The following is a 26,080-nucleotide window of genomic DNA, read 5'->3' on the forward strand; positions in this document are numbered from 1 at the left end:
TATGAATGTATTCTGAACACATAATATTGTGAATCATGTACTGTCAAGAGCGACGTTGATCATTAATGGATTAAAGTTAAGTATCAAACTAATTCCGTCCGCTTTCTGGATTCTAATTCCTTGTCATGTTCCAGACCTCACGTCAGTATAATTCTTCCCTCCTCACGCCAGCCTGCGTGAGCTAAAACGCGTGCATTTCGGCCTCCACTAGTAAACCGTGTTGGCTCTTCTGCCAACACAACAGTTTCCTTTCGTTTCCTGGAAGTTTCACGAAGTGCACGTAGCGGTTTCTGAAATTAACGATTCGATTACAGCGTCACAACTTTTGGGTCACTGCAGTCTGAAACAGGGAGCAGTCAACACGAAGTGTTCCGAATGGTGTCGACTTTTAACGATCATTTCTTGCAGTCGGCGGTCAACTTATCAGACCCTTGATATCTCTGGTCTATTGGGGCTTATAACATTGTATTTTCTGTTGTACGATGCCAGTTGATAATAAGATCGCTAAATATGCGGCCCGGGGAGCATCCTCGCTATGTCAGTATTGGCTCTTGAGTAAAAAGCTTTGACAAAGACTGGCCTATATTATCTCCACCATTCCAGCAAAATTTTATGCTCAGGTTGTATGTAGGCTGTTTAAGTTTTTATGTTGGTAACGACACGTAGCGCTCTGTATGAAAATCACTGACTGTTCTGTGTGCAGTGTGTGGCTGGTTTGCATTGTTGGCATATTCGCTATTGTAGTGTTGGGCAGTTGGATGTGAACAGCGCGTAGCGTTGCGAAGTTGAAGGTGAGCCAACAGCAGTGGTGAATGTGGGGAGAGGGATGTTGGAATTTTGAGAGCGGATGATCTGGACGTGTGTCCATCAGAAAGAGTAAATTTCTAAGACTGAATGTCATGAACTGATATATATATTATGACTTCTGAGCATTATTTAGGTAAATAAATTGTTTGTTCTCGATCAACATCTTTCATTTGCTAACTATGCCTATTAGTTGTTAGAATCTTTCATTTAGCTGCCAGTCTTGGCGCTCGCTGTATTGCAGTAGTTCGAGTAACGAAGATTTTTGTAAGGTAAGTGACTCATGAAAGGTATAGGTAATTGTTAGTCAGGGCCACTCTTTTGTAGGGATTTTTGAAAGTCAGATTGCGTTGCGCTAAAAATATTGTGTGTCAGTTTAGTGTTGATCAGAATAGGTAAAGAGAGTAATGTGTGAGTAAGTTCAGTTTTGCTCAGCTGTTTGAAAATCAAATAACGTAAGGACTTTACAAGCACAGTAATTCATAAATTTTTTTAAGGGGATGTGTTAAGGTGCCTGCCAGTTTTGAACCAGTAATGACGTAGCTTCAGTTATACAGTGTTGCGATCACTCAGCTTGTATTTAATGGAATGTCTGCAGGTTTCACCTCCAGTTGAACGCAGACCGTCCATATTCATCACAAAGTGATGTCGCACACCGAATAAGAGCCGTCCTGGCCGTTTACAAAAGCCTTGAAAATAGCTGCACTTGACAAAATGGGTTCTCGGTAATTACCTCGCAGAATTCTTAAGGCGGCTGTGACGTCTGCAGCGGTGCGCTCAACAGGAGGGCGCGAGGGCGGCTGTGGGCGTAACCCGCGCTAATGAGCTCACCTGTCCGCGGTGTCTGGCTGCGCCGCCGCCACCAGCCGCCGTCCCATTCAAGAGGCAGCCGCCGTCACCTGCAACACCGCACAAGCGCCAATCAGACCCAGCACGGCGTCTCGCGTGCTACGAGTACTGGATGTTGCTCGGGGCAGAGTTAAGTGAGAGGTCGACGGACAAACGCGAGGTAAGGACGGGAGGGGCGAAGTATCGAACACATGAAAAACCTGATGCAACAAAGAAGTAATCAGTAGGGTCCGGTTTCTTACGGAAGCAAATATTTTTGTGCAAATATAGATTGTAAGCAACTCCGTACAGTTACTTTAACAACTATTTTTCAGTTATTAACACGTATTGTGATTTTCCCATTGTGTTAGATCGTTCAGTTAATTCATTTCTCTTTCGTCTTACTTGCACTGCTGGCCATTAAAATTGCTACACCACGAAGACGACATGCTACAGACGCGAAATGTAACCGACAGGAAGAAAACGCTGTGATATGCAAATGATTAGCTTTTTAGAGCATTGACACAAGGTTGGCGCCGATGGCGACACTTGCAACGTGCTGACATGAAGAAAGTTTCCAACCGATCTCTCATACACATACAGCAGTTGACCGGCGTTTCCTGTTGAAACGTTGTTGTCATGCCTCGTGTAAGGAACAGAAATGCGTACCATCTCGTTTCCGACTTTGATAAAGGTCGGATTGTAGCCTATCGCGATTGTGGTTTATCGTATCGTGACATCGCTGCTCGCGTTTGTAGAGATCCAATGACTGTTAGCAGAATATGGAATCGGTGGGTTCAGGAGGGTAATACGGAACGCCGTGCTGGATCCCTACGGCCTGGTATCACGAGCAGTCGAGATGAGAGGCATCTTATCCGCATGGCTGTAACGGATCGTGCAGCCACGTCTCGATTGCAGAGTCAGCAGATGGGGACGTTTGCAAGACAACAACCATCTGCACGAACAGTTCGACGACGTTTGCAGCAGCATGGACTGTCAGCTCGGACACCGTGGCTGCGGTTACTCTTGACACTGCATCACACACAGGAGCGCGTGCGATGGTGTACTCAACGACGAACCTGGGTGCACGAATGGCAAAACGTCATTTTTTCGGATGAATCCAGGTTGTGTTTACAGCATCATGATGGTCGCATCCGTGTTTGGCGACATCGCGGTCAACGCACATTGGAAGCGTGTCTCGGTCACCTCTTGTTCGCATTGACGGCACTTTGAACAGTGGACGCTACATTTCAGATGTGTTACGACCTGTGGGTCTACCCTTCATTCTATCCCTGCGAAACCCTACATTTCAGCAGGATAATGCACGACCGCATGTTGCAGGTCCTGTACGGGCCTTTCTAGATACACAAAATGTTCGACTGCTGCCCTGGCTAGCACATTCTCCAGATCTCTCACCAATTGAAAACGTCTGGTCAATGGTGGCCGAGCAACTGGTTCGTCACAATACACCAGTCACTACTCCTGATGAACTGAGGTATCGTGTTGAAGCTGCATGGGCAGGTGTACCTGTACACGCCATCCAAGCTCTGTTTGACTCAATGCCCAGGCGTATCAAGGCTGTTATTACGGCCAGAGGTGGTTGTTCTAGGTAGTGATTTCTCAGGATCTATGCACCCAAATTGCGTGAAAATGTAATAACATGTCAGTTCTAGTATAATATATTTATCCAATGAATACCCGTTCATCATCTGTATTCCTTCTTGGTGTAGCAATTTTAATGCCCCCCCTCCCCCATGAACCTTGCCGTTCGTGTGGAGGCTTGCGTGCCTTAGCGATACAGACAGCCGTACCTTTGGTACAACTACAACGGAGGGGCATCTGTTGAGGGTCCAGACAAACGTGTGGTTCTTGAAGAGGAGCAGCAGCCTTTTCAGTAGTTGCAGGGGCAACAGTCTGGATGATTGACTGATCTGGCCTTGTAACAATAACCAAAATGGCCTTGCTGTGCTGGTACTGCAAACGGTTGAAAGCAAGGGGGAAACTACAACCGTAATTTTTCCCGAGGGCATACAGCTCTACTGTATGGTTAATGATGATGGTGTGCTCTTGGTAAAATATTCCGGAGATTAAATAGTCCCCCATTCGGATATCCGGGCGGGGATTACTCAAGAGGATGTCGTTTTCAGGAGAAAGAAAACTGGCGTTTTACGGATCGGAGCGTGGAATGTCAGATCCCTTAATCGGGCAGGTAGGTTAGAAAGTTTGAAAAGGGAAATGGATAGGCTACTAAAGTTAAATATAGTGGGAATTAGTGAAGTTCGGTGGAAGGAGGAACAAGACTTTTGGTCAGGCGAATACAGGGTTATAAATACAAAGTCAAATAGGGGTAATGCAGGAGTAGGTTTAATAATGAATAAAAAATAGGAATGCGGGTAAGCTACTACAAACAGCATAGTGAACGCATTATTGTGGCCAAAATAGACACGAAGCCCAAGTCTACTATAGTACTACAAGTTTATATGCCAACTAGCTCTGCAGATGACGAAGAAATGTATGATGAAATAAAAGAAATTATTCAGATAGTGACGCGAGACGAAAATTTAATAGTCATGGCTGACTGGAATTCGGTAGTAGGAAAAGGAAGAGAAAAAAAGGTAGTAGGTGAATATGTATTGGGGCTAAGAAATGAAAGAGGAAGCCGCCTGGTAGAATTTTGCACAGAGCATAACATCATAGCTAACACTTGGTTCAAGAATCATAAGGTTGTATACATGGAAGAAGCCGGGAGATACTGACAGCTTTCAGATAGATTGTATAATGGTAATACAGAGATTTAGGAATCAGGTTTTAAATTGTAAGACATTTCCAGGGGCAGATGTGGACTCTGACCACAATCTTTTGGTTATGAACTGTAGATTAAAACTGAAGAAACTGCAGAAAGATAGGAATGTAAGGAGACGGGACCTGGGTAAACTGAAAGAACCAGACGTTATACAGAGTTTCAGGGAGAGCATAAGGAAACAATTGTCACAAATGGGGAAAAGAAATAGAATAGAAGAAGAATGGGTAGCTCTGACGGATGAAGGAGTGAAGGCAGCAGAGGATCAAATAGGTAAAAAGACAAAGGCTAGTAGAAATCCTTGGGTAACAGAAGAAATATTGAATTTAATTGCTGAAAGGAGAAAATACAAAAATGAACAAGGCAAAAAGGAATATAAACATCTCAAAAATGAGATCGACAGGAAGTGCAAAATGGCTAAGCAGGGCTAGCTAGAGGACAAATGTAAGGATGTAGAGGGTTATCTCACTAGGGGTAAGATAGATACTGCGTGCAGGAAAATTAAAGAGACCTTTGGAGATGAGAGAACCACTTGTATGAACATCAAGATCTCAGTTGGAAACCCCGTTCTAAGCAAAGAACGGAAAGCAGAAAGGTGGAAGGAGTATATAGAGGGTCTATACAAGGGCGATGTATTTGAGGACAATTTTATGGAAATGGAAGAGGATGAAGATGAAGATCAAATAGGAGATATGATACTGCTTGGAGAGTGTGACAGAGCTCTGTTTACCTGAGTCGAAACAATTCCCTGGGAATAGACAACATCCCATTAGAACTACAGACGGCCTTGAGAGAGCCATTCCTGACAAAACTCTACCATCTGGTGAGCAAGATGTATGAGACTTCAGGAAGAAAATAATAATTCCAACCCTAAAGTAAGCAGGTGTTGACAGATGTGAAAATTACCGAACTATTAGTTTAATAATTCACGGCTGCAAAATACTAACGCGAATTCTTTACAGACGAATGGAAAAACTAGTAGAAGCCGACCTCGGGTAAGATCAGTTTGGATTCCGTAGAAATATTGGAACACGTGGGGCAATACTGACCCTACGACGTGTCTTAGAAGAAAGATTAAGGAAAGCCAAACCTACGTTTCTAGCATTTTGTAGACGTGGAGAAAAATTTCGACAGTTTTGACTGGAATACTCTCTTTCAGATTCTGAACGTGGCAGGGGTAAAATACAGGGAACGAAAGGCTATTTAGAATTTGTACAGAAACCAAATAGCAGTTATAAGAGTGGAGGGACATGAAAGGGAAGCAGTGGTTGGGAAGGGAGGGAGACAGGGTTGTAGCCTCTCCCCTGTGTTATTCAATCTGTATATTGAGCAAGCAGTGAAGGAAACAGAAGAAAATTTCGCAGTAGGTATTAAAATCCATGGAGAAGAAATAAAAACTTTGAGTTTCGCCGGTGGCATTGTAATTCTGTCAGAGACAGCAAAGGACTTGGAAGAGCAGTTGAACGAAATGGATAGCATCTTGAAAGGAGGGTATAAGATGAACATCAACAAAAGCAAAACGAGGATAATGGAATGTAGTCGAAATAAGTCGGGAGATGCTGAGGGTATTAGATTAGGAAATGAGACACTCGAAGTAGTATAGGAGTTTTGCTATTTGGGGAGCAAAATAACTGATGATGGTCGAAGTAGAGAGGATATAAAATGTATACTGGCAATGCAAAGAATGCGTTTCTGAGGAAGAGAAATTTGTTAACATCAAGTATAGATTTAAGTGTCAGGAAGTCGTTTCTGAAAGTATTTCTATGGAGTGTAACCATGTATGGAAGTGAAACATGCACGATAATTAGTTTGGACAGGAAGAGAATAGAACTTCTCGAGATGTGGAGCTACAGAGGAATGCTGAAGATTAGATGGGTAGATCACAACTAATGAGGAGGTATTGAATAGGATTGGGGAGGAGTTTGTGGCACAACTTGACCAGAAGAAGGAATCGATTGGTAGGACATGTTCTGAGGCATCAAGGAATCACCAGTTTAGCATTGGAGGGCAGCGTGGAGGGTAAAAATCGTAGAGGGAGACCAAGAGATGAATACACCAAGCAGATTCAGAAGGATGTAGGTTGCAGTAGGTAGTGGGAGATGAAGGAGCTTGCACAGGGTAGAGTAGCATGGAGAGCTGCATCAAACCAGTCTCTGGACTGAAGACAACAACAACAGTGTACGAGAGTAAGAACCTGTGAGCTATTGAGTATCAATATAAACGTCCTTAACCCTAAATGTGTAGTGTAGGTTCGTTACCTTATAGGTTATTCCGAACGCAAATATTTATTAAGCTCTAGAACATACAGCTGTGAAACTTGGGACATACATTAATAAATCTCCAAACTTATATTTGTGTCCTGTAAATAAGGGTTTAGGTTGGCACCAGCCGCGTAGGTTGGACATGCTTCCTCTCGGCGGTGAGGGGACCTCTCTTGGGGTCGCGGGACATAAGCGGGGGAGGGAGTGTTGTGGGTGCGAGGCGGAAGTGAGCGCTGAACGCAGCGGAGTGCTGGAGTTGTGTTGTGGACGAGCAAGTGGCGACGGGAACGTTAGACATGATTAAAAGCTCCCGGCTGAGCGCGAGTATGGCGTCTGGGTGACACAGTGTCGTGGTGTATTGTGTTCGGCCAACGTTCCCGCCTGGCTTGTTTTCTGTTCATTCGTCTGCAGCGCACCGCTTATGGATGACTGATTTGTTTCTTGTGGAATGTGTATTATGTACCTCATGGCAGACTCGTTCTGAGGGTGCTTATTAGCGGTCAAGGAGGAAGTTCGGTGTGCCTTGTTGTATGAGCAGGTCTCGTGTTAGTGTTGATACTAACTAGTTCAAAATGGTTCAAATGGCTCAGAGCACTATGGGACTTAACTTCTAAGGCCATCAGTCCCCTAGAACTTAGAACTACTTAAACCTAACTAACCTAAGGACATCACACACATCCATGCCCTAGGCAAGATTCGAACTTGCGACCGTAGTGGTCGCTTCCGGTCTGTAGCGCCTAGAACCCGTCAGCCTGCCCGGCCGGCTCTTATTATTATTGTTGTTGTTATTGAACGGGCTGAGACGATCCATATTCGACGATTAGATGAAAGGGGGGCGCCTCCAGGAATTCAAACCAACAAAAAGGAAAGGGAAGGAACCATTATATATGGATATTGAGGTATGGGTTGTTACCTCTCTGTGTAATCCTGTTCCTGATTGGATGGGACATGTTAATTTAATGTGCCTGGAAGGTATTTGTTCCCTGTGTGTTATGTTGGTTCAGTTTAAAGCCAAAATATGACGTTTATAGCTTCCAGATGTCATGCCTTTTTTGTAATGTAGATCCCTGTACTTGACAGGACGAAGCGTAGTGGTTAATAACTTTTGAAAAGAAATGTTGTATCTGTTCTAAGGCATGTGACCTGATATTCTTGGTTTGTATATTTTTTGGGGGTAATTACTGATAAAACGGTCGATGCAGCCCCAAGCAATATTTTTCGGAAACTGAAGCAAATGTTACTAAAGTTATTAAGGGAATTCCTCCTGATTTCATATATGAGAAGAGTCATATGTTGTCTTTGGTGGCTTGTGTACATGATAGCTTAATTGTCTTAACAAAAAAAAATAGTTTGATATATGTCAAAGTAATCGAATCCTCCATTCGCATTCCTGTCTGATGTTTCCATTAACGCGCTTCAGATTACAAATGTTCAGTAAGTCCTTATCCAGCAACACGAACAACATCACATCCATACTCTAATTTGTCTCGTAGCCAGTAAGCATGTCCATTGTCACCTATGTTTTGGCAGTACCGATCCGTTTCTTCAGCTCTTCTAGGTTCGGTGGTAGTGTTGGTGTATTAAAGTTGCTCTTAACTAAACCCGTCAGGAAGAAGTCACAGGACATCAAATCCGATGACCGTTGAGGTCAGCTGAGTAGTGCTGAAGTCGCCGGGTGTTTCGCAATCAATCCGACAGCTCGGCAAAGTTTCATTCAGATATTCACGCACTTGCCGAGTCCAGTGAGAGAGTGCCCTGTCTTGCCCGTCTTGATGGAAAACTCTACAGCAGATTTGTTCCGTATGTAAAAATGAGAAAATCTGGGTTACGATGGACGAAACTTAGCACTCTACCTGCAGGAATGTTAGAAACGTCATTATTGGGGTATTAAAAAATAACGAACTGATTTCGAAGAATTGTTTTCTGCTAACAAACCAAGAAATGACTACTGAGAGCCATGGGATGGCTGCAAGATTATTTAATGAAGCAATGCTGGTTTTGTGGCCTGGTGGTGTGAAGTCTGACAATGTTTTACTGTTAATAATACAAATGCAGCTTATATGAAAATGGCAGAGGCAGGTCCTGTTGTTATTTATGCTAAAATGATCGGTGTTACATCCATTGCGCTTGGTTTACACAGACTATGTACAGAAATTAAAGCAGTATATCCTTACTTGTGTAAATCGTTTTGTAATGGGGAACGTGTGTTCATTAAGTCACCGAGAAGAATTCAAGTGTTCAAGACTAAAAATCGCACCGCATTAACAACACAATGGGGAATTTGGCTCTCTGCAGTCCAGCATAAATGCAGAAAATTTTGATGGTTTTGCCTCAGTAACTAAGGTACTGAACGAAGATGCTGTAACTTCAACCGAAATCCTTTGGGAAACCGTAAGTGACCCTTTGTTAAAAAATAACTTGCCAAATATATCTGTTAATTTGTCTTTCCTTAGCAGCACACCTGAGAAACTTCATAAGGGAGTGATCCTACTGTCAGAAACAGTTCAGCATGTTCATGACGTCGAAAGGAATCTTAATACTTCTACCGGATTTACAGCAAAAATGTTACAAAATAAATTCAGACATTTGTTTGAAAACAATAGCGGCTTTCAAGCCATGTGGAAAATTTCAAATGTTTTAGATGGCTTTCAAGACGGAGATTTAAGTGTGAGTGTGGGTAGGATAGTGTGCCCTGCTATAAATTTGCCAGACTGGCATCTTGAGACATGTAGCGCTAATTACCCCATAAGACAGTGTTTAATGATATTCATCAGTCATTTGTGTTGGACAACTTGAGAATGAAACTCATTGTGTACTGTAAGTTTTCAGTAATCAGTCAGGCATAGGATAAATTGCATTCGTGAATACCGCACATCGTTCATTTTCACATAAAGAAACTGAGTTATAATTAACATTAGAACACTAAAGGGGGAAAATATTACATTGCCACTAAGCCAATGTGAAGTTTACTATGGCACATTTTATTGAAGGAAGTCATAATTTGTAGGTTATCCATTAATTAATTATAATTATTAGATCACTAACGGTACGTTAAACCCTAAATTAAGTATAAAAATTCCTGTTTTATACTCTAATGCAGTCGTAAATTTTACGAGGGATTAGAAATCACGCATTTGAAAGGAGGACGCTTCAAATCCGCGTCCGCCCATACTGATTTAGTAATTCCGTGATTTCCCTAAATGCCGAGATGGTTCCTTCGAAATGGCATGGCCGATTTCCTTCCCCATCCTTCCGAGGTCCGATCTCGTGCTTCGTCTTTAACGACCTCGTTGTCCACGGGACCTCCTGCTCCTCCTCCTCCGCCTCCTCTAGTAATCTAGGGTTGATTATTTTTATTTTTGCTACATATTTCACGTATTTTTTAAACATTTCCTGAAACTCCGAGCTCTAGTACCCAGACTGCTGCGAAAACGTCTCTCACCTAGCCGCCATCATTATATTCAATCTTTCTTTGAACCGTGTATTACTTTCGACCACTAACTACTCTTCTGCAGAGGTAATATATACCATGTGATCAAAAGTATCCGGAAACTTGGCTGAAAATGACTTACAAGTTCGTGGCACCCTCCATCAGTACTGCTGGAATTAACTATGATGCTGGCCCACCCTTAGCCTTGATGACAGCTTCCACTCTCGTAGGCGTACGTTCAATCAGGTGCTGGAAGGTTTCATGGGGAATGGTACCCCATTCTTCACGGAGTGCTGCACTGAGGGGAGGTACCGATGTCGGTCGGTGAGACTTGGCACGAAGTCGGCGTTCCAAAACATCCCTAAGGTGTTCTATAGGATTCAGGTCAGGATTCTGTGCAGGCCAGTCCATTACATGGATGTTATTGTCGTCCAACCCACAGGGCGTGCATTATGAACAGGTGCTCGATCATGTTGAAAGATGCAATCGCCATCCCCGAATTACTCTTCAACATTGGGAAGGAAGAATGTGGTTCAAACATCAATGTAGGCCTGTGCTGTGATAGGGCCACACAAAACAACAAAGGGTTCAAGCCCCCTCCATGAAAAACACCACCACACCATAACACCACGGCCTCCGAATTTTACTGTTGGCACTACATACGTTGTCAGATGACATTCACCGGGCATTCCCCATACCCACACCCTGCCATCTGATCGCCACATTATGTGCCGTGATTCGTCACTCCACACAACGTTTTTCCACTGTTCAGTCGCCCAATGTTTACGCTCCTTACAACCAGCGAGGCGTCCTTTGCGGATGTGTGGCTTATGAGAAGCCGCTCGACCATGAAATCCAAGTTCTCTCACGTCCTGCCTGTCATAGAATTTGCAGTGGATCCTCATGCAGTTAGGAATTCCTGTGTGATGGTCTGGCTATATGTCTGCCTATTATACATTACCTTCCTCTTCGACTGACGACGGTCTCTATCAGTCAACAGACGAGGTCAGCCTGTACGCTTTTGTGCTGTACTTGTCCCTTCACGCTTCTACTTCACTATAACATCGAAAACAGTAGACCTAGGGAGTTTAGGAGTTTGGAAATCTCGGGTACAGACGTGTGACACAAGTGACACCCAATCACCTGAGCACGTTCGAAGTCAGTGAGTTCCGCGGAGCTTCCAATTCTGCTCACTCACGATGTCTAATGACTACTAAGGTCGCTGACATGGAGTACCTGGCAGTAGGCGGCAGCAAAATGCACCGAATATCAAAAACGTATGTTTGTGGGGGTGTCCGGATATTTTTGATCACATAGTTTATATTACTGCAAGGTCGCTGCTATATTCGTATAATACATTTTGTTAAACCCTTTGTCCAAGTATAGTGACTACAATGCAGTCATATACTGATAACTTGCTTAGTCGTTAATGTTTCGGCATTACTTATAGACTGTACAGACTTTGGTGTCACCTTTATGACAGAATGTGTAAACAAGGTAACATACAGTTTTAAGTGATTTACAAGGAAGGTGCATTAGGTTATACTACAAGCTGATTTTTTTTATACCTTTCGGAAGTGTTTCGTGGTGCTCCGTTATATTACAAAATTATTAAACATTAAGTATGGCGTTCTGCGCTGTTCCTCTTTACCTTGTTTCAGCATCATTTGCCTCCCCTTTCATTATGGACCTTGGAAAGACAACAGTGTATGTGAGTGAATGTTCCACTCCCTACTTGTTGTCAGATTAAAACCGTGGGCCAGACCGGGACTCGAACACAGAACACTGCATATCGAGAGCAATGTTCTTACTGTCTGAGGTATCTAGGCACAACTCAAGACCTGAATTCACCTCTAATTCTCTCAGTATCCTTCTCTTACTCAAAGTCTCCACAGAATATTTGCTGCATCCATTGCTTCACTTCTCTGAAGAGTGGGAAGTAGGAGAGGGCTATTGGCAGATGGGTAGCAGTGAGCGTGGATGCTGAATCTTGTCTGAATAACTCAGTGCGTAGGCCAAGCCTGCCCAAGATTTACGCTCGTGGAGAGCCGTCGCGCTCCACCAATGCAGCCGAATCTGCTCAACACTCCGGCTTCACCCACTACTGAGATATTCCGAGCAAGTGGAGGAGTGAGACGGCTATATGCCGAATGGCGAATACGAGGGGAACTTAGTAAGACGTATTTGCAACACAAGGGACTACTTCTAAGAGGCGTCTATTGCAACATACAGGAGATTATGACTTCTTCATTTTCAAATTTTTAATTTTATGCCAATATTTTTTATCTCAATTTCATAAAATAAAAAAACCTTCGCACACATATATTGAACCAAGCACAGAAATAACTTTAGAGGCTTGTCTCTGGAGTCAAGGATACTGGTCTTGGGGTAATATTTCACCCAAGTTCTGTAAATTCCTGGAGTGGACAAACTGATCGCTAAGCTGGTGCTACACTGTACGTCTGTCACCTCAAGCCACCTAGTCCCAAAACCACATCCACTTCCTGTCCACTTCCACTTGCTTTGACACCAGAGTCCAATCTCCAGCTAATCCTTGCCCGCACACATCACTCTTATTCGTAATAATGGCGTGACAGCACTATAAAATCCTGTACCACAACATCCACTCCCTAGCCACTAGTAAGCATCTTTCAACGCATACCCTGCCCCAACACAGGTCCATATCTTTATCCTTAATGATACGTTCCTCCAACCTTATCGCATCATCTGAACCTATAACTATATTCTTCACCTCACAAATAACCTCCTTCCACTGGCCAAAGGTGAAGTTGCAGTTGACTACTGCAAGAATATCTCTGTTAGCTACAACCCTTACATAACCGTCTCAATGAACACCTCGTCCTTATCCTCTTATTCCAACCCTTAACCATTGCCTTTGCCACCATTTACATCCAACCTAATCATCGCATCCTCTATGACTTCCGCACCTGCACAGACTATACCTTTCCCACCTATATTACTGCTGTTGACGATAAGATCAATAGTAGATCCCCCACAAAACTCCAGCAGTGGCCTCACCTCAGTTTATTGACTCCCTGCAAGGTGATATTGATCCAACCACTTACTACACTTGCCCCAAAAGCATCACCACCCCATATGTCGTCCAAGTCTCAGGCCTCTCCCAACCTCCTTGGACGTCTCACTACAAATGTTTTCGATGCAATTGGAAGTGACCACATACCAGAATTCTTCCCAATCATCCACACACAACCTAATCCCTGTCCACCCTATCTCAATCTTTATCCAAGAGTTACCCAAGACTACCCCCATACCATTTACTGAGAATTCATGGAAATCCAGATTAGAATCCATCGTCTGACCTTCGAATAATCTGACGATATCCTTCATGCCACATCCTACCAGAAACAGACCTCGTCAAACGCTATATCCTCTCACATTCCTACCAAGACTATATATTCCACCATCCCAACCTTCCCACAAAAGCCCTACTACTCCTTTGAGAATCCCATTGCATGTCGCACTCTGAGTGAATTCATGACCAAGATACATACACAAACCACTGCCAAATACACACAAACATCAGGAATTCCTTTAAAAAAAAAAGTTGGTACTGGCGCCAGAAATGCATCAGATTCAACATTACACTCCCACCAACTCTTCCAAGTACTGGAAAGCGTTTCATCGCCTCTTTGAAAATAACCTCATACCTCACTACCTGATCCTCTCTAACAACCAACCCTTACCTGACAGCTAGAACAAAACTGACCACTTTGCATCCTATTTCTCTCACATTTTCTCTGTCCATGATGACCCTCATTTTGTTTACCCCTTGTCCCCTACCATCCACGAGTGTACTAATATTGCTGTCTACTCCTGGATCCCAGCTTCCAGTACTTGGAAAACAAAAAAACAGAATTAAATACATCGCTCACATGACATGACATAAACCTAGTATTTCACAAACCACGCAACATATTTCCTGGTTACGACTACATCACCTTCTGACAGCTTAAGTAGTGCCCCTCTCCTATCTAGTGACCCTTGCACCCTTCATTGCACTATCCTCTCAAAAGGTTACAAAACCTTCATGATCTTACTTTTCCTCAAACTGCACAAACCCCCTACTGATACATCGCCCTACTGCCCCATATGCTTCACCTGAATGTTCAACAAGATCTTCAAATCCATCAACACTTTAATTAATACCACCTTCCAGCGTGGCTTTTGTCCAATCTCTCCTCAGGTCACCAGCTCCTGCACCTCACCCAGCTCCTAAGCCACTCACTCAACTCCCCTAAATCCGATATTTTTGTCTCTCTCGATATAGAGAAAACACACTTCCAGTTAACTATGTTCACCTTATTGCACCCTTCTTATCTAATCGCCCATCCTTTGTCACTATCAACTATGTTATTTCATCTACCTTCAATCCCACTGCACGAGTCCGCCAAGCCTCTGCCCTTCTCCTCTCATTTGTAATTCTCTAAACTGCTAATACGCCCAAATCACACCCACCAGTCTACCTCTTTCAGTAAGCTGATGACACCACTTTCCTCACCCTCTGCGCTACACACCAGAAATCCAAATGATCCCTCCAAATCCACCACAGTCACTTTACCTCCAAATGAAACGAATGGCTCCTCACAATCAACCCATCCAAAAGCAAGGCAATACAGGAGGAACTACCCACACCTTCTGCCTCGGTGACTTCTACCTTACTATTTACAACAGTCTTAACCAGATAACACAATGAAATATCTTGGACTAACTCCCACATGGCAACAAACGTGTAAACCTCACCTGCTAATCAACAAAATGGCCACAATAGACTAAGTCTACTAAAACTACTAAGAATACAAACTTGGGGATTTCATACTTCTACTATTCTCCATACCTAGAAAATCTTGATGTGACCCATCCTCTGCTAAGCAAATGCTGCACAGAACCCCCCCCCCCCCCACACACACACACACACACATACACACACACACACACACACACCAAATTCTTATAAGTCCCTCCAAATCCTTTTATACCATACACTCTGTCTCATGTTCCACAACCGTTTACATTCCTCCACATGGATCCTCTTCCATCTCATAAAATTCCCAACGTTCCTCACCCACATGAAACACCTCCACAACTCCTGTACTATCTGTATACTATGTTCCAATAAGTCTATTGTCTCCCCTCTAATCACCAACCCTGGTATGCTGCTGTACCTTCTCAGATGCAACCCTCCATTCCTACACCTAAACAAAGACCTTATACTATTCCAACACAATTTCAACCAAATGCCTCTGCAAGACAATGAGATATGCCCCGATATTTAACCATTCTACGAACTTTAAGTCTTCTCCACCTATTCCACTCCAGATCCGGGTTCCACTCTATTTTCTCTCTCCAATAATCCTTATCCCATCCATCTTGTAACCACCACCTTATCCAAATACCACACTGCTCCCCACCCTGTCTTTCTCAGCGTGTATCCATGTCAGCTCCTACCTACTATCTCCATAGTTTTCCTTTCTAACACATCCTTGTCTTTTTACCACCACCCATCAACTGTATGGAACATATTCACTCCTCCCTCAATACTATTCACCCAGTGCAGGTCCTTCAGATTTTAAGTGGAAGTGCAGTGCTCCATGGTTTTTATCAGAAGAATACCACCATTCTGCGATGTGTTTTTAAAATATATCTATGTTTTCGTTTTTAAAATGTATATGTATTTTCGTTTGTCATCTGCCATGTTTGATTTTTAATTTAAAGTAGAAAAACTGCCCTAATGTTTGTTTCTTATTCCCATATTTTTTTAATTAGCTTGACCTAAGATCAGAATATTTTAGCACTGACAGCCCATCCCCCGCCCATTTGGGAGGAGGTCGATGACAAAACAATAAAGGAAAAACAAATATGCTCCATTGTCAGATAGTAATCCCTCGTAACATGTCACAGTATAATATATCCTTTAATTAATGTTCAAATTTATAATTGACTTTATTACTGCTTCGTCTCTGAAGCACAATTAATATAAAATAGTGATTATTTAGTGTTTTCATAATAGACTACGCCCATCTCATTGTACGCAACAGTCTACTTTGTTCCGTCATTATTGTTCGATCTTTCACACTGAAGCCACATATTTAAGCACGATAAACAAAGTTATTTCCTTCTAGTCTACCCCCGTCTATACACATACCTGTCTCCAACATGAGTTTCAGGAAACCGTTAATTAGCAATACTAGGCGCTACAGTCTGAAACCGCGCCACCGCTACGGTCGCAGGTTCGAATTCTGCCTCGGGCATGGATGTGTGTGATGTCCTTAGATTAGTTAGGTTTAAGTAGTTCTTAGTTCTAGGGGACTGATAACCACACACGTTAAGTCCCATAGAGCTCAGAGCCATTTGAACCATTTTTGAACTAGCAATACTGTGTTCTGCTGTTGCAGCAGCAACAGAAGCACGTCATATCTGAGGATATAGTATTACTCGGTGTTTTGTGTTGTGCTTTTTAATGACTGTATATTTCAGGCTGTTCCACCCGGTTTTGAAGGTATTTTTACAGAAATAAAAATATATGAAGAAAGAAAACGAATAAATCATAACAAAAATATTACTTCGTAACGCGCCACCGAAAACCACGGGCCCTCATAGCACAATACTCGGTAAATATTCCTGAACAATGTCCAAAAATTTTTCGGTTGATTTCTGGTACTGTGTGTGTATTATTCGTCCGCGCTCATGGAACACCGGCTACCGACAATCTTCGCACAAAGGAGAGAAACTACTTTCACTAGGAACTTACTAGGAAATGACGTCAAAAATGACGTTCTTATGCAACAAATTTGTCGAGTGTTCATGGAGTTTCGCGATCGCGTCGAGTTTACGAAAGAAGGTGTGTGGAGTGTGGAGTGTATGGTGGAAGTCAGTTTGGTTGAAGGTTCCGGTAGCCGTGGTGTGGGGCGGGGGGGGGGGGGGGGAGGGGGAGGCTTGGTTCACTTGAGTTTGACTTTGTAGTGACGATGCGCCCTCTGACGACAAGAGCGCTGTGGTCCCACTGCTATAACGCTGGCATTTGGGGATCGCTTCTGTAAGGGAAAAGTCACTGTCTTGTGAAGGTTACAGTTAAATGTGAGTAATATAATGGCAGTAAAATTCTTAAGGAAATCGCAAGATGAAAGACATACAACGAAGCTGTAAGAGTTCACAGGTTTCATTTTGACGTCACTTTAGAAAGAAAAACATTTTGTTAATGTAAGACGTGTATATTTCTATTGTCAAACGACAATTTATGAAAGATGTTTATATTTTATTAATAGGATTAAGTACGAATAATTAATATTTGTCATGTTGGAAATAATTGTTGTAGCAGGGAATGTCTGCACCAAAGAATTGTTGACAAGAGAGACCGCAAAGTGATATAATTTTAAAAAGGGCGGTAGAGACCGCGTATGGATACATTTTAAGAAAAGAGCAGGCAAGACCGCGCATTGATACATTTTGTAATGGTAGCAGCGACTGTCTGCACCAGAAAGCATAGTTGGCAGGAGAGACCGCATTTAGCGTTCGTAGGAAGTCAATAGTAAGCGAGAAGTGAAGCGAGCCGGTAGCAGGTCTGAAGCGAAAGATTGAGAGGAGTAGTGTGCCTGCCAGCCACCAGCTATGATTTACAAGAGATTATAAACACAGGTATAGAGACATCAACTAATATCATAAAAGGAACTAATATTATTGAATTATTTTCTTTGCGAAACTCTGCTGAAGGTAGGTTTGCGCAATGCTACTTGTAAGATTATTGTAAAAAGTGAGTCCCATTTGAACGTTTGTAAATTCATTTCATTACCTACAATAAATATTTGAAGCGTTTTCAGAATGTAATTCATTTTTACCAGTAATGTTGCATTACTGATTATAATCCACCCCAAAAACCATCAACATAAAAGTTTGCAAAAATTTTATTGTTGTCAAGAAAAAGTGTAACTATGACATACGTAACTCCAGTCAAATAAATTAAAGAATAACGCCAGCGTTGTTATTAAAGAATAACGTGAGCTTTGGTAATAAATACAGCCACTTATTATGATAGCTCACCAACAGCTAACAGAGTATAGTAAAACAGAGTAAGTACACTCCTGGAAATGGAAAAAAGAACACATTGACACCGGTGTGTCAGACCCACCATACTTGCTCCGGACACTGCGAGAGGGCTGTACAAGCAATGATCACACGCACGGCACAGCGGACACACCAGGAACCGCGGTGTTGGCCGTCGAATGGCGCTACCTGCGCAGCATTTGTGCACCGCCGCCGTCAGTGTCAGCCAGTTTGCCGTGGCATACGGAGCTCCATCGCAGTCTTTAACACTGGTAGCATGCCGCGACAGCATGGACGTGAACCGTATGTGCAGTTGACGGACTTTGAGCGAGGGCGTATAGTGGGCATGCGGGAGGCCGGGTAGACGTACCGCCGAATTGCTCAACACGTGGGGCGTGAGGTCTCCACAGTACATCGATGTTGTCGCCAGTGGTCGGCGGAAGGTGCACGTATCCGTCGACCTGGGACCGGACCGCAGCGATGGACGGATGCACGCCAAGACCGTAGGATTCTACGCAGTGCCGTAGGGGACCGCACCGCCACTTCCCAGCAAATTAGGGACACTGTTGCTCCTGGGGTATCGGCGAGGACCATTCGCAACCGTCTCCATGAAGCTGGGCTACGGTCCTGCACACCGTTAGGCCGTCTTCCGCTCACGCCCCAACATCGTGCAGCCCGCCTCCAGTGGTGTCGCGACAGGCGTGAATGGAGGGACGAATGGAGACGTGTCGTCTTCAGCGATGAGACTCACTTCTGCCATGGTGCCAATGATGGTCGTATGCGTGTTTGGCGCCGTGCAGGTGAGCGCCACAATCAGGACTGCATACGACCGAGGCACACAGGGCCAACACCCGGCATCATGGTGTGGGGAGTGATCTCCTACACTGGCCGTACACCTCTGGTGATAGTCGAGGGGACACTGAATAGTGCATGGTACATCCAAACCGTCATCTAACCCATCGTTCTATCATTCCTAGACCGGCAATGGAACTTGCTCTTCCAACAGGACAATGCACGTCCGCATGTATCCCGTGCCACCCAACGTGCTCTACAAGGTGTAAGTCAACTACCCTGGCCAGCAAGATCTCCGGATCTGTCCCCCATTGAGCATGTTTGGGACTGGATGAAGCGTCGTCTCACGCGGTCTGCACGTCCAGCACGAACGCTGGTCCAACTGAGGCGCCAGGTGGAAATGGCGTGGCAAGCCGTTCCACAGGACTACATCCAGCATCTCTACGATCGTCTCCATGGGAGAATAGCAGCCTGCATTGCTGCGAAAGGTGGATATACACTGTACTAGTGCCGACATTGTGCATGCTCTGTTACCTGTGTCTATGTGCCTTTGGTTCTGTCAGTGTGATCATGTGATGTATATGACCCCAGGAATGTGTCAATAAAGTTTCCCCTTCCTGGGACAATGAATTCACGGTGTTGTTATTTCAATTTCCAGGAGTGTATATTCATGTCACAGTTCGATGTAGTAGTCAGATGGCGATCCAGTAACAGTAAAGAAGGTAAGGAACAGTTTTGTGTTGTTGCAGGTAACGACTAAGGGCCACGACAACGACACATTCTATGTTTCGTCGAAATAATCAGAAAATCACTTTTAATAAATTTCAAAGGGAAGATTTCATGTATTATCAAGCAAGAGATAGAAATCCTAAGGAAAGGTTTCATAGGTTATTGTAGAAGGTAAAGTTGCGTAACAAAAAACAAAAGAAGAGAGATAGAGGAGACGGGAAGGTTTCATTAATACGTCCATAAATCATAACGTTTTCTCTTGGCGGATTCGAATTAATTACATTGCGTCTAGTGATTCATTTGTGGTACAAAATCCATACTATTATTGTCTTCCAAGTATTTTTGCAGGATATTATGTGCGCTCAATACCTGAATAATGAAATGTAGTATTAGTACACGTACTCCAGAAACAGTTGCGACGGGGCGGTAAATAAAGAAGTGCGGTTGAAGAGTTCACACGAATGTGCATATACAAATGTTGGTTAAAAAAATTTGAATCAAATTTTGGCTCTCACGTACGTCTCAGGGGACGATTTCCACACTTGGTGCAGTAGTACACTGTTCCACACCCGCGCATTAGTTACAAGTTTCGAATTAATATTCATGAGTCCAGTTTATGCTAGGGAAGAAAAATAAGGCGATTATTATAGCAAAATCAATTTTTCACGACACAGTTTAATCACCATTTATTGGCGCTGTCCTTTTCTTTCACACAATGAAATTAGCACTGGTGGGACGGTTTAAAGTTTTACTTTAGTAATAATTTGACTGAGTCCCCAATAGCAATAATGTAGGCTGCTATAAACGAAAATTACTCAAATGCGAACATTTTTAGGTTAGGCTTTACCGTGACTGTTACTGACATTAAATGAAACAACAAGTTCACTGTTACCAGTCACCGTATACATGTTATGTGTTACGACAGCAAAAGGAACCTGTGACCACTGAAGGTACTCTAGTTTACTTATTTAATGTTTACCATTAGATATCGGTTTAATTTTTTGTCAAAAGTAATTCTAAACCATATTCTGAAATTGTGTCTTGTTTCTCCACTGGGCAGTGCCACAAGTTCCTCCAAAAGTCGTAACACAACACACACACAAATGCAATACTTACTAATGTAAATCCATCCGATGATGGAGGTTTAAACCTTCTAAACGCGTCGTGGAAATAAATAAAACGGTGACTGGTAACAGTGAACTTCTTGTTTCGTTAAAATTACTCAATCAAGTCGAACATAACCACGAGTCCCACTGTGCACTTTGTTCTAGCAGTTTTGGCGCGAAATCACAGTTCGCCACACGTTCACTTACGCCGATGTATACGGCGTAGTTCGCAGTCTCACAAATAATCGTAGCATTTCCAGTTAACCAAAAATATGCTTGCACACTTTCACTATTAAACAATATTCTTTGTCAACAAAAAAAAAAATTGGCGTGAAAAAGGATTCTCAAATGACCACATGGGCCACCCTTGAGTGGAGCTCGCTCGCCACCCACCCTCCCAAACGACTGACCAACGACTGACCCCTGGCCAAGATGGCCGCTCGCTTAAATAGGCTTGGATGTCCGCCCTCTGATTATTTAAGTACCAATCTCAATATTTAAGGTTACAAATTTTGATACATACATCCCTCGACAGAAATAAGTACATCATCGAAACCGCGCTCAAAAGTAGATCTTATTTGCTATTTTACATTAATTACTAGGATTATTCTTTCGCCCGTAAATCAAGTTTTAGTTTTTGCAAAATTCTGCCACTTAGCGCAAATTTGTTTGTTGACATCTGTGCTGCAAAGTTATAACATAGAACTGCATATATCACCGTTTCTAGACGTAATCTATAGCGATCTACACAATGCGCTGCTCGAACTCTTTATATCTATAATAATTAATTAATTAATTATAGGCAATAAATGTGAATAATAATTTGCAAACGATGAAAACTATTGCAAGTTAAGTGTATAGTATAACGTAACTAGTTTAAAATTCGTGTGTTGCCACCAAAATATTATATACAGCCATTGTTTACGTCATGAATTTTCTATTGAATTTTATAAACAATTTTCGCTCAAATTTTGATTATTGCTCTTTATGGGCTTAATTATTTATGAGTCTTCACATATGACTACGGCACTAGATCCGCTATGACGAAACGTTTTTAATGAGTGCTCGCTCGTCCCTGTAAGTTGTTATTTACTATTTTTATTAGTCTTTCAGTATTCGTAATATTAACCGATTTGGAGGTTACTATAACTGTTGCGTCTCGTGAGTTAAATTAAGATCAATCTTTCAGAAGGTGCATATTGCTGACCACAATCCACTGCCTCATCGCTCTTCACCGTAAGTTACACAGTTTTCGCGTAATGCCCTAAGCTGCGGGCCACGTGGCCGCCCGGCGGCGGAGACCATCCCACCGACACATTGCAAACCTCGCGCTGGCGCGCCACGCGCTTCCGCGATTCGCGTACCGTGCAGCGCGTTCGCCCTCCACGAAGCAATCCTTGCATACTAGAAATATACATCTAGTAACGGGGGTTTGTACTGTCACACAGTGTATCCAAGAATCCAAAGACGCTTACAGTTGCTTTGACAGAAGACGAAACAGGACAATTTGTTGCAAAGTACACTTCCGCCGTTAAAAAAAATTCACACAACTCGTAATATACCGGGTCTCTCTCCTAAAAGTTATCAGGCGCATTTTCTCTGGTATTTCAGGAGATATTTGTGACTTCCTTTTTCGAAAGTGTAACTGGAGTCAGCAACAAATTAATAGTGCGGCACCAAGCGTGGATGGAGAGTGCCAGTTTGTTCCCGTCACAAACAAAATGGTTTCTACAGTAGAATTTTATGTGCTCATTCGATGGAGCGGTGCCTTACTAGTCTACAGCGATACTCGTTTTATCGGCGTGTATAAACAGGGACAGTGACACTAAGAATTACCAGTACTGCATCATCAGAGACAGCACCGCCCTGACCCAGGCAGGCTATTGCCGCCATGCAGAAGCGCTGCTCAGTCGTTGCTGGAGTATTGGTTATTCTTCGTGTTTTACTGTCCGTTTTAAGACATATCGATAGAACGAATAACACGCGACAATGGGCATGTAAAATTCCGATTTAAAAGTCTTCCTTTTGTAATGGGAAACAAACCGACACTTTCCGCCGACGCTGGGTGTCACATTAAAGAAGTGATGAAAACTATTTGCTTGGACAGACTTCAGATACACAGCTGAAAAACGAAATTGCAAATTTCTACAGAAATACCAGAGAAAATGCGCTTGACAACGCATAGGAGACATAGCCGGCTTATAAATTTGTTAATGTCTACATGAAAGTACCTACATCAGCACGTCATTTATAGTGTTCACTATCTACATCTACATTTATACTGTGCAAGCCACGCAACGGTGTGTGGCGGAGGGCACTTTACGTTTCACTGCCATTACCTACCTTTCCGGTTCCAGTCGCGTATGGTTCGCAGGAAGAACGACTGCCGGAAAGCCTCCGTGCGCGCTCTAATCTCTTTAATTTTACATTCGTGATCTCCTCGGGAGGTATAGGTAGCGGGAAGCAATATATTCGATACCTCATCCAGAAACGCACCCTCTCGAAACCTGAACAGCAAGCTACACCGCGATTCAGAGCGCCTCCCATGCAGAGTCTGCCACTTGAGTTTGCTGAACATCCCCGTAACGCTATCACGCTTACTAAATAACCCTGTGACGAAACGCGCCGCTCTTCTTTGGATCTTCTCTATATCCTCTGTCAACCCGACTTGGTACGGATCCCACACTGATGAGCAATACTCAAGTATAGGTCGAACGAGTGTTTTGTAAGCCACATCCTTTGTTGGTGGACTCCATTTTCTAAGGACTCTCTCAATGAATCTCTACCTGACACCCGCCTTACCAACAATTAATTTTATATGATCATTCCACTTCAAATCGTTCCGCACGCATACTCCCAGATATTTTACAGAAGTAACTGCTACCAGTGTTTGTTCCGCTATTATATAATCATACAATAAAGGATCCTTCTTTCTATGTATTCGCAATACGTTACATTTGTCTATGTTAAAGGTCAGTTGCCACTCCCTGCACCAAGTGCCTATCCGCTGCAGATCTACCTGCATTTCGCTACAATGTTCTAATGCTGCAACTTCTCTGTATACTACAGCATCATCCGCGAAAAGCCACATGGAACTTCCGACCCTATCTACTAGGTCATTTATATATATTGTGAAAAGCAGTGGTCCCATAACACTTCACTGTGGCACGCCAGAGGTTACTTTAACGTCTGTAGACGTCTCTCCATTGAGAACAACATGCTGTGTTCTGTTTGCGACAAACTCTTCAATTCAGCCACACAGCTGGTCTGATATTCCGTTGGCTCTTACTTTGTTTATAAGGCGACATTGCGGAACTGTATCGAACCCCTTCCGGAAGTCAAGGAAAATAGAATCTACCTGGGAGCCTGCATCTAATATTTTCTGGGTCTCATGAACAAATAAAGCGAGTTGGGTCGCACACGATCGCTGTTTCCGGAATCCATGTTGATTCCTACAGAGCAGATTCTGGTTTTCCAAAAACGACATGATACTCGAGCAAAAAACATGTTCTAAAATTATACAACAGATCGACGTCAGAGATATAGGTCTATAGTTTTGCGCATTTGCTCGACGACCCTTCTTTAAGACTGGGACTATCTGTACTCTTTTCCAATCATTTGGAACCTTCCGTTCCTCTAGAGACTTGCGGTACACGGTTGTTAGTTAGAAGGAGGAGGGGGGGGGGGGGGCGGCAAGTTCTTTCCCGTACTCTGTGTAGAATCGAATTGGTATCCCGTCAGGTGCAGTGGACTTTCTTCTGTGAAGTGATTCAAGTTGCTTATCATGTTGTCTCCCCTACTTTCGCAGTTAATGTAGATGTAATTTAGACTGCAATTCGTGCAATTTATTCTTCCATACACCCTGGCATGTTCAAAAACATAACTCGCGTCCCATGCGAGCATGTCGTCTCAAGATTTATCCACACAGCCCTTTCGTGTATAGGATGAACGCTGTACACTCAAGTCTCTTAAAAGAACTGGACAGTAACTTAAATAGTTAAGCTGCCATATTAACTTGTGATCCACACACTGCGAAAAGTATAAATGCTCGTACCACGCTGTGAGTCTGTCTAAAATTTTGCACACTGGTTTGAAATTCACAACCAAACAGTGGCGAAATGTTGTATGAATGAGAACTCTTGGTATTCAAGTGTGTGTTCCCTCCAAGGTAACGAATTATCTCCCTCATATGGATACACATCACCTGCCGCCCTACCAGATCACACTCATTTACCAGAGGTTGAACTTTATGTTAAAGAACAACGTAACAATAATTTTGCAATTTCAAGCAGTGGTAAAAAAGGATCATATCATTATGAACCTAGTTTCTTTTATTATCAGAACTTAAATTCGCAGTTTTTTGCGTTTTTACTTTCTTAAAAACAGTGTAAAAAGACGTACATTGTTAGAGAGTAATAAGAAATTTCAGTAATTCAGTTCTTAACAGTTTCTGCACTTGACACAGCCTCAAGAAAGGTTTGCAGACTTTTTGAGAACATTTAAGAATTAATACGTGTTTAATAATAATTTGAATTTATAAGCTACCTCTGGGATGTGGAAAAGGCCAGTTGGTATGTTTCATATAACCTCGCACTAGAGGAAACAAATTCTAGTGTGTAGTAATCCCTGCACTTTCTTGTGTTGCTGACGTAGTAGTAACAAACATATCAATGGCAATCACTCATAATCGAAGCAAAACTAGAAATATTACCACGAAAGGAGTCTATATATAGACGCAGAGCAAAAACTTACGTGATACTTGAAAAATCTTCAGGTTGCAAGTTAATCCTTAAAAGGCCTAGACGTCTTGAAATGTGAATGCCTCCATAGCTAAGATAATCGGAAAAATATACAAATCGACGCCCACGACGCATTCGCTAACAGGACTGTCTTAGACATTTCTTCCAAAATGTTTGAGAATGTTATCTCTTCAAATTTCAAACTGGTCTCTAACAAAGTTATAAGTGTGGCTATATTCACGAGAGACTCTGAACTCTACAACTAAATAGAGAAAGGAAAAGTGCAAATACGTAGCTAGGATGTAAGAAAATATGGTACACTCCACATCATTGTCCCTGAAGACCTAATCTCAATAGGATGGGGAAAAAGTCTCAGTATAAGACGGAAGTGTGACCCGTGCGAAGAGACGGCGAACCCGAGTGCGACTTTATTTTATACTCTTTGCAACAACAGTCGCGAAAGCATTTGTGATTTGTGTCGCAAGGAAAAAAAATAACATTATTGCTCAGTT

The 26,080-nt window shown here is 42.9% G+C and overlaps 1 protein-coding gene across 2 annotated transcripts in view; it reads right to left on the reverse strand.

Moving 5' to 3' along the window:
• LOC126278462 (CD151 antigen-like) overlaps window positions 1-26,080 on the reverse strand; it is a 1,693,623-nt gene that overhangs the window by 1,245,155 nt on the left and 422,388 nt on the right. The window contains exon 2 of one of the 2 annotated variants that reach the window (XM_049978598.1): window positions 1,636-1,703. The gene's annotated coding sequence lies outside the window, so the exon portion shown is untranslated. Of the gene's footprint in view, window positions 1-1,537; window positions 1,704-26,080 lie in introns of both variants that reach the window. The other variant, XM_049978599.1, reaches the window with a different exon arrangement.

The sequence above is a fragment of the Schistocerca gregaria genome, chromosome 6, assembly GCF_023897955.1.
Source record: "Schistocerca gregaria isolate iqSchGreg1 chromosome 6, iqSchGreg1.2, whole genome shotgun sequence".
Taxonomy (NCBI): Eukaryota; Metazoa; Arthropoda; class Insecta; order Orthoptera; family Acrididae; genus Schistocerca; species Schistocerca gregaria.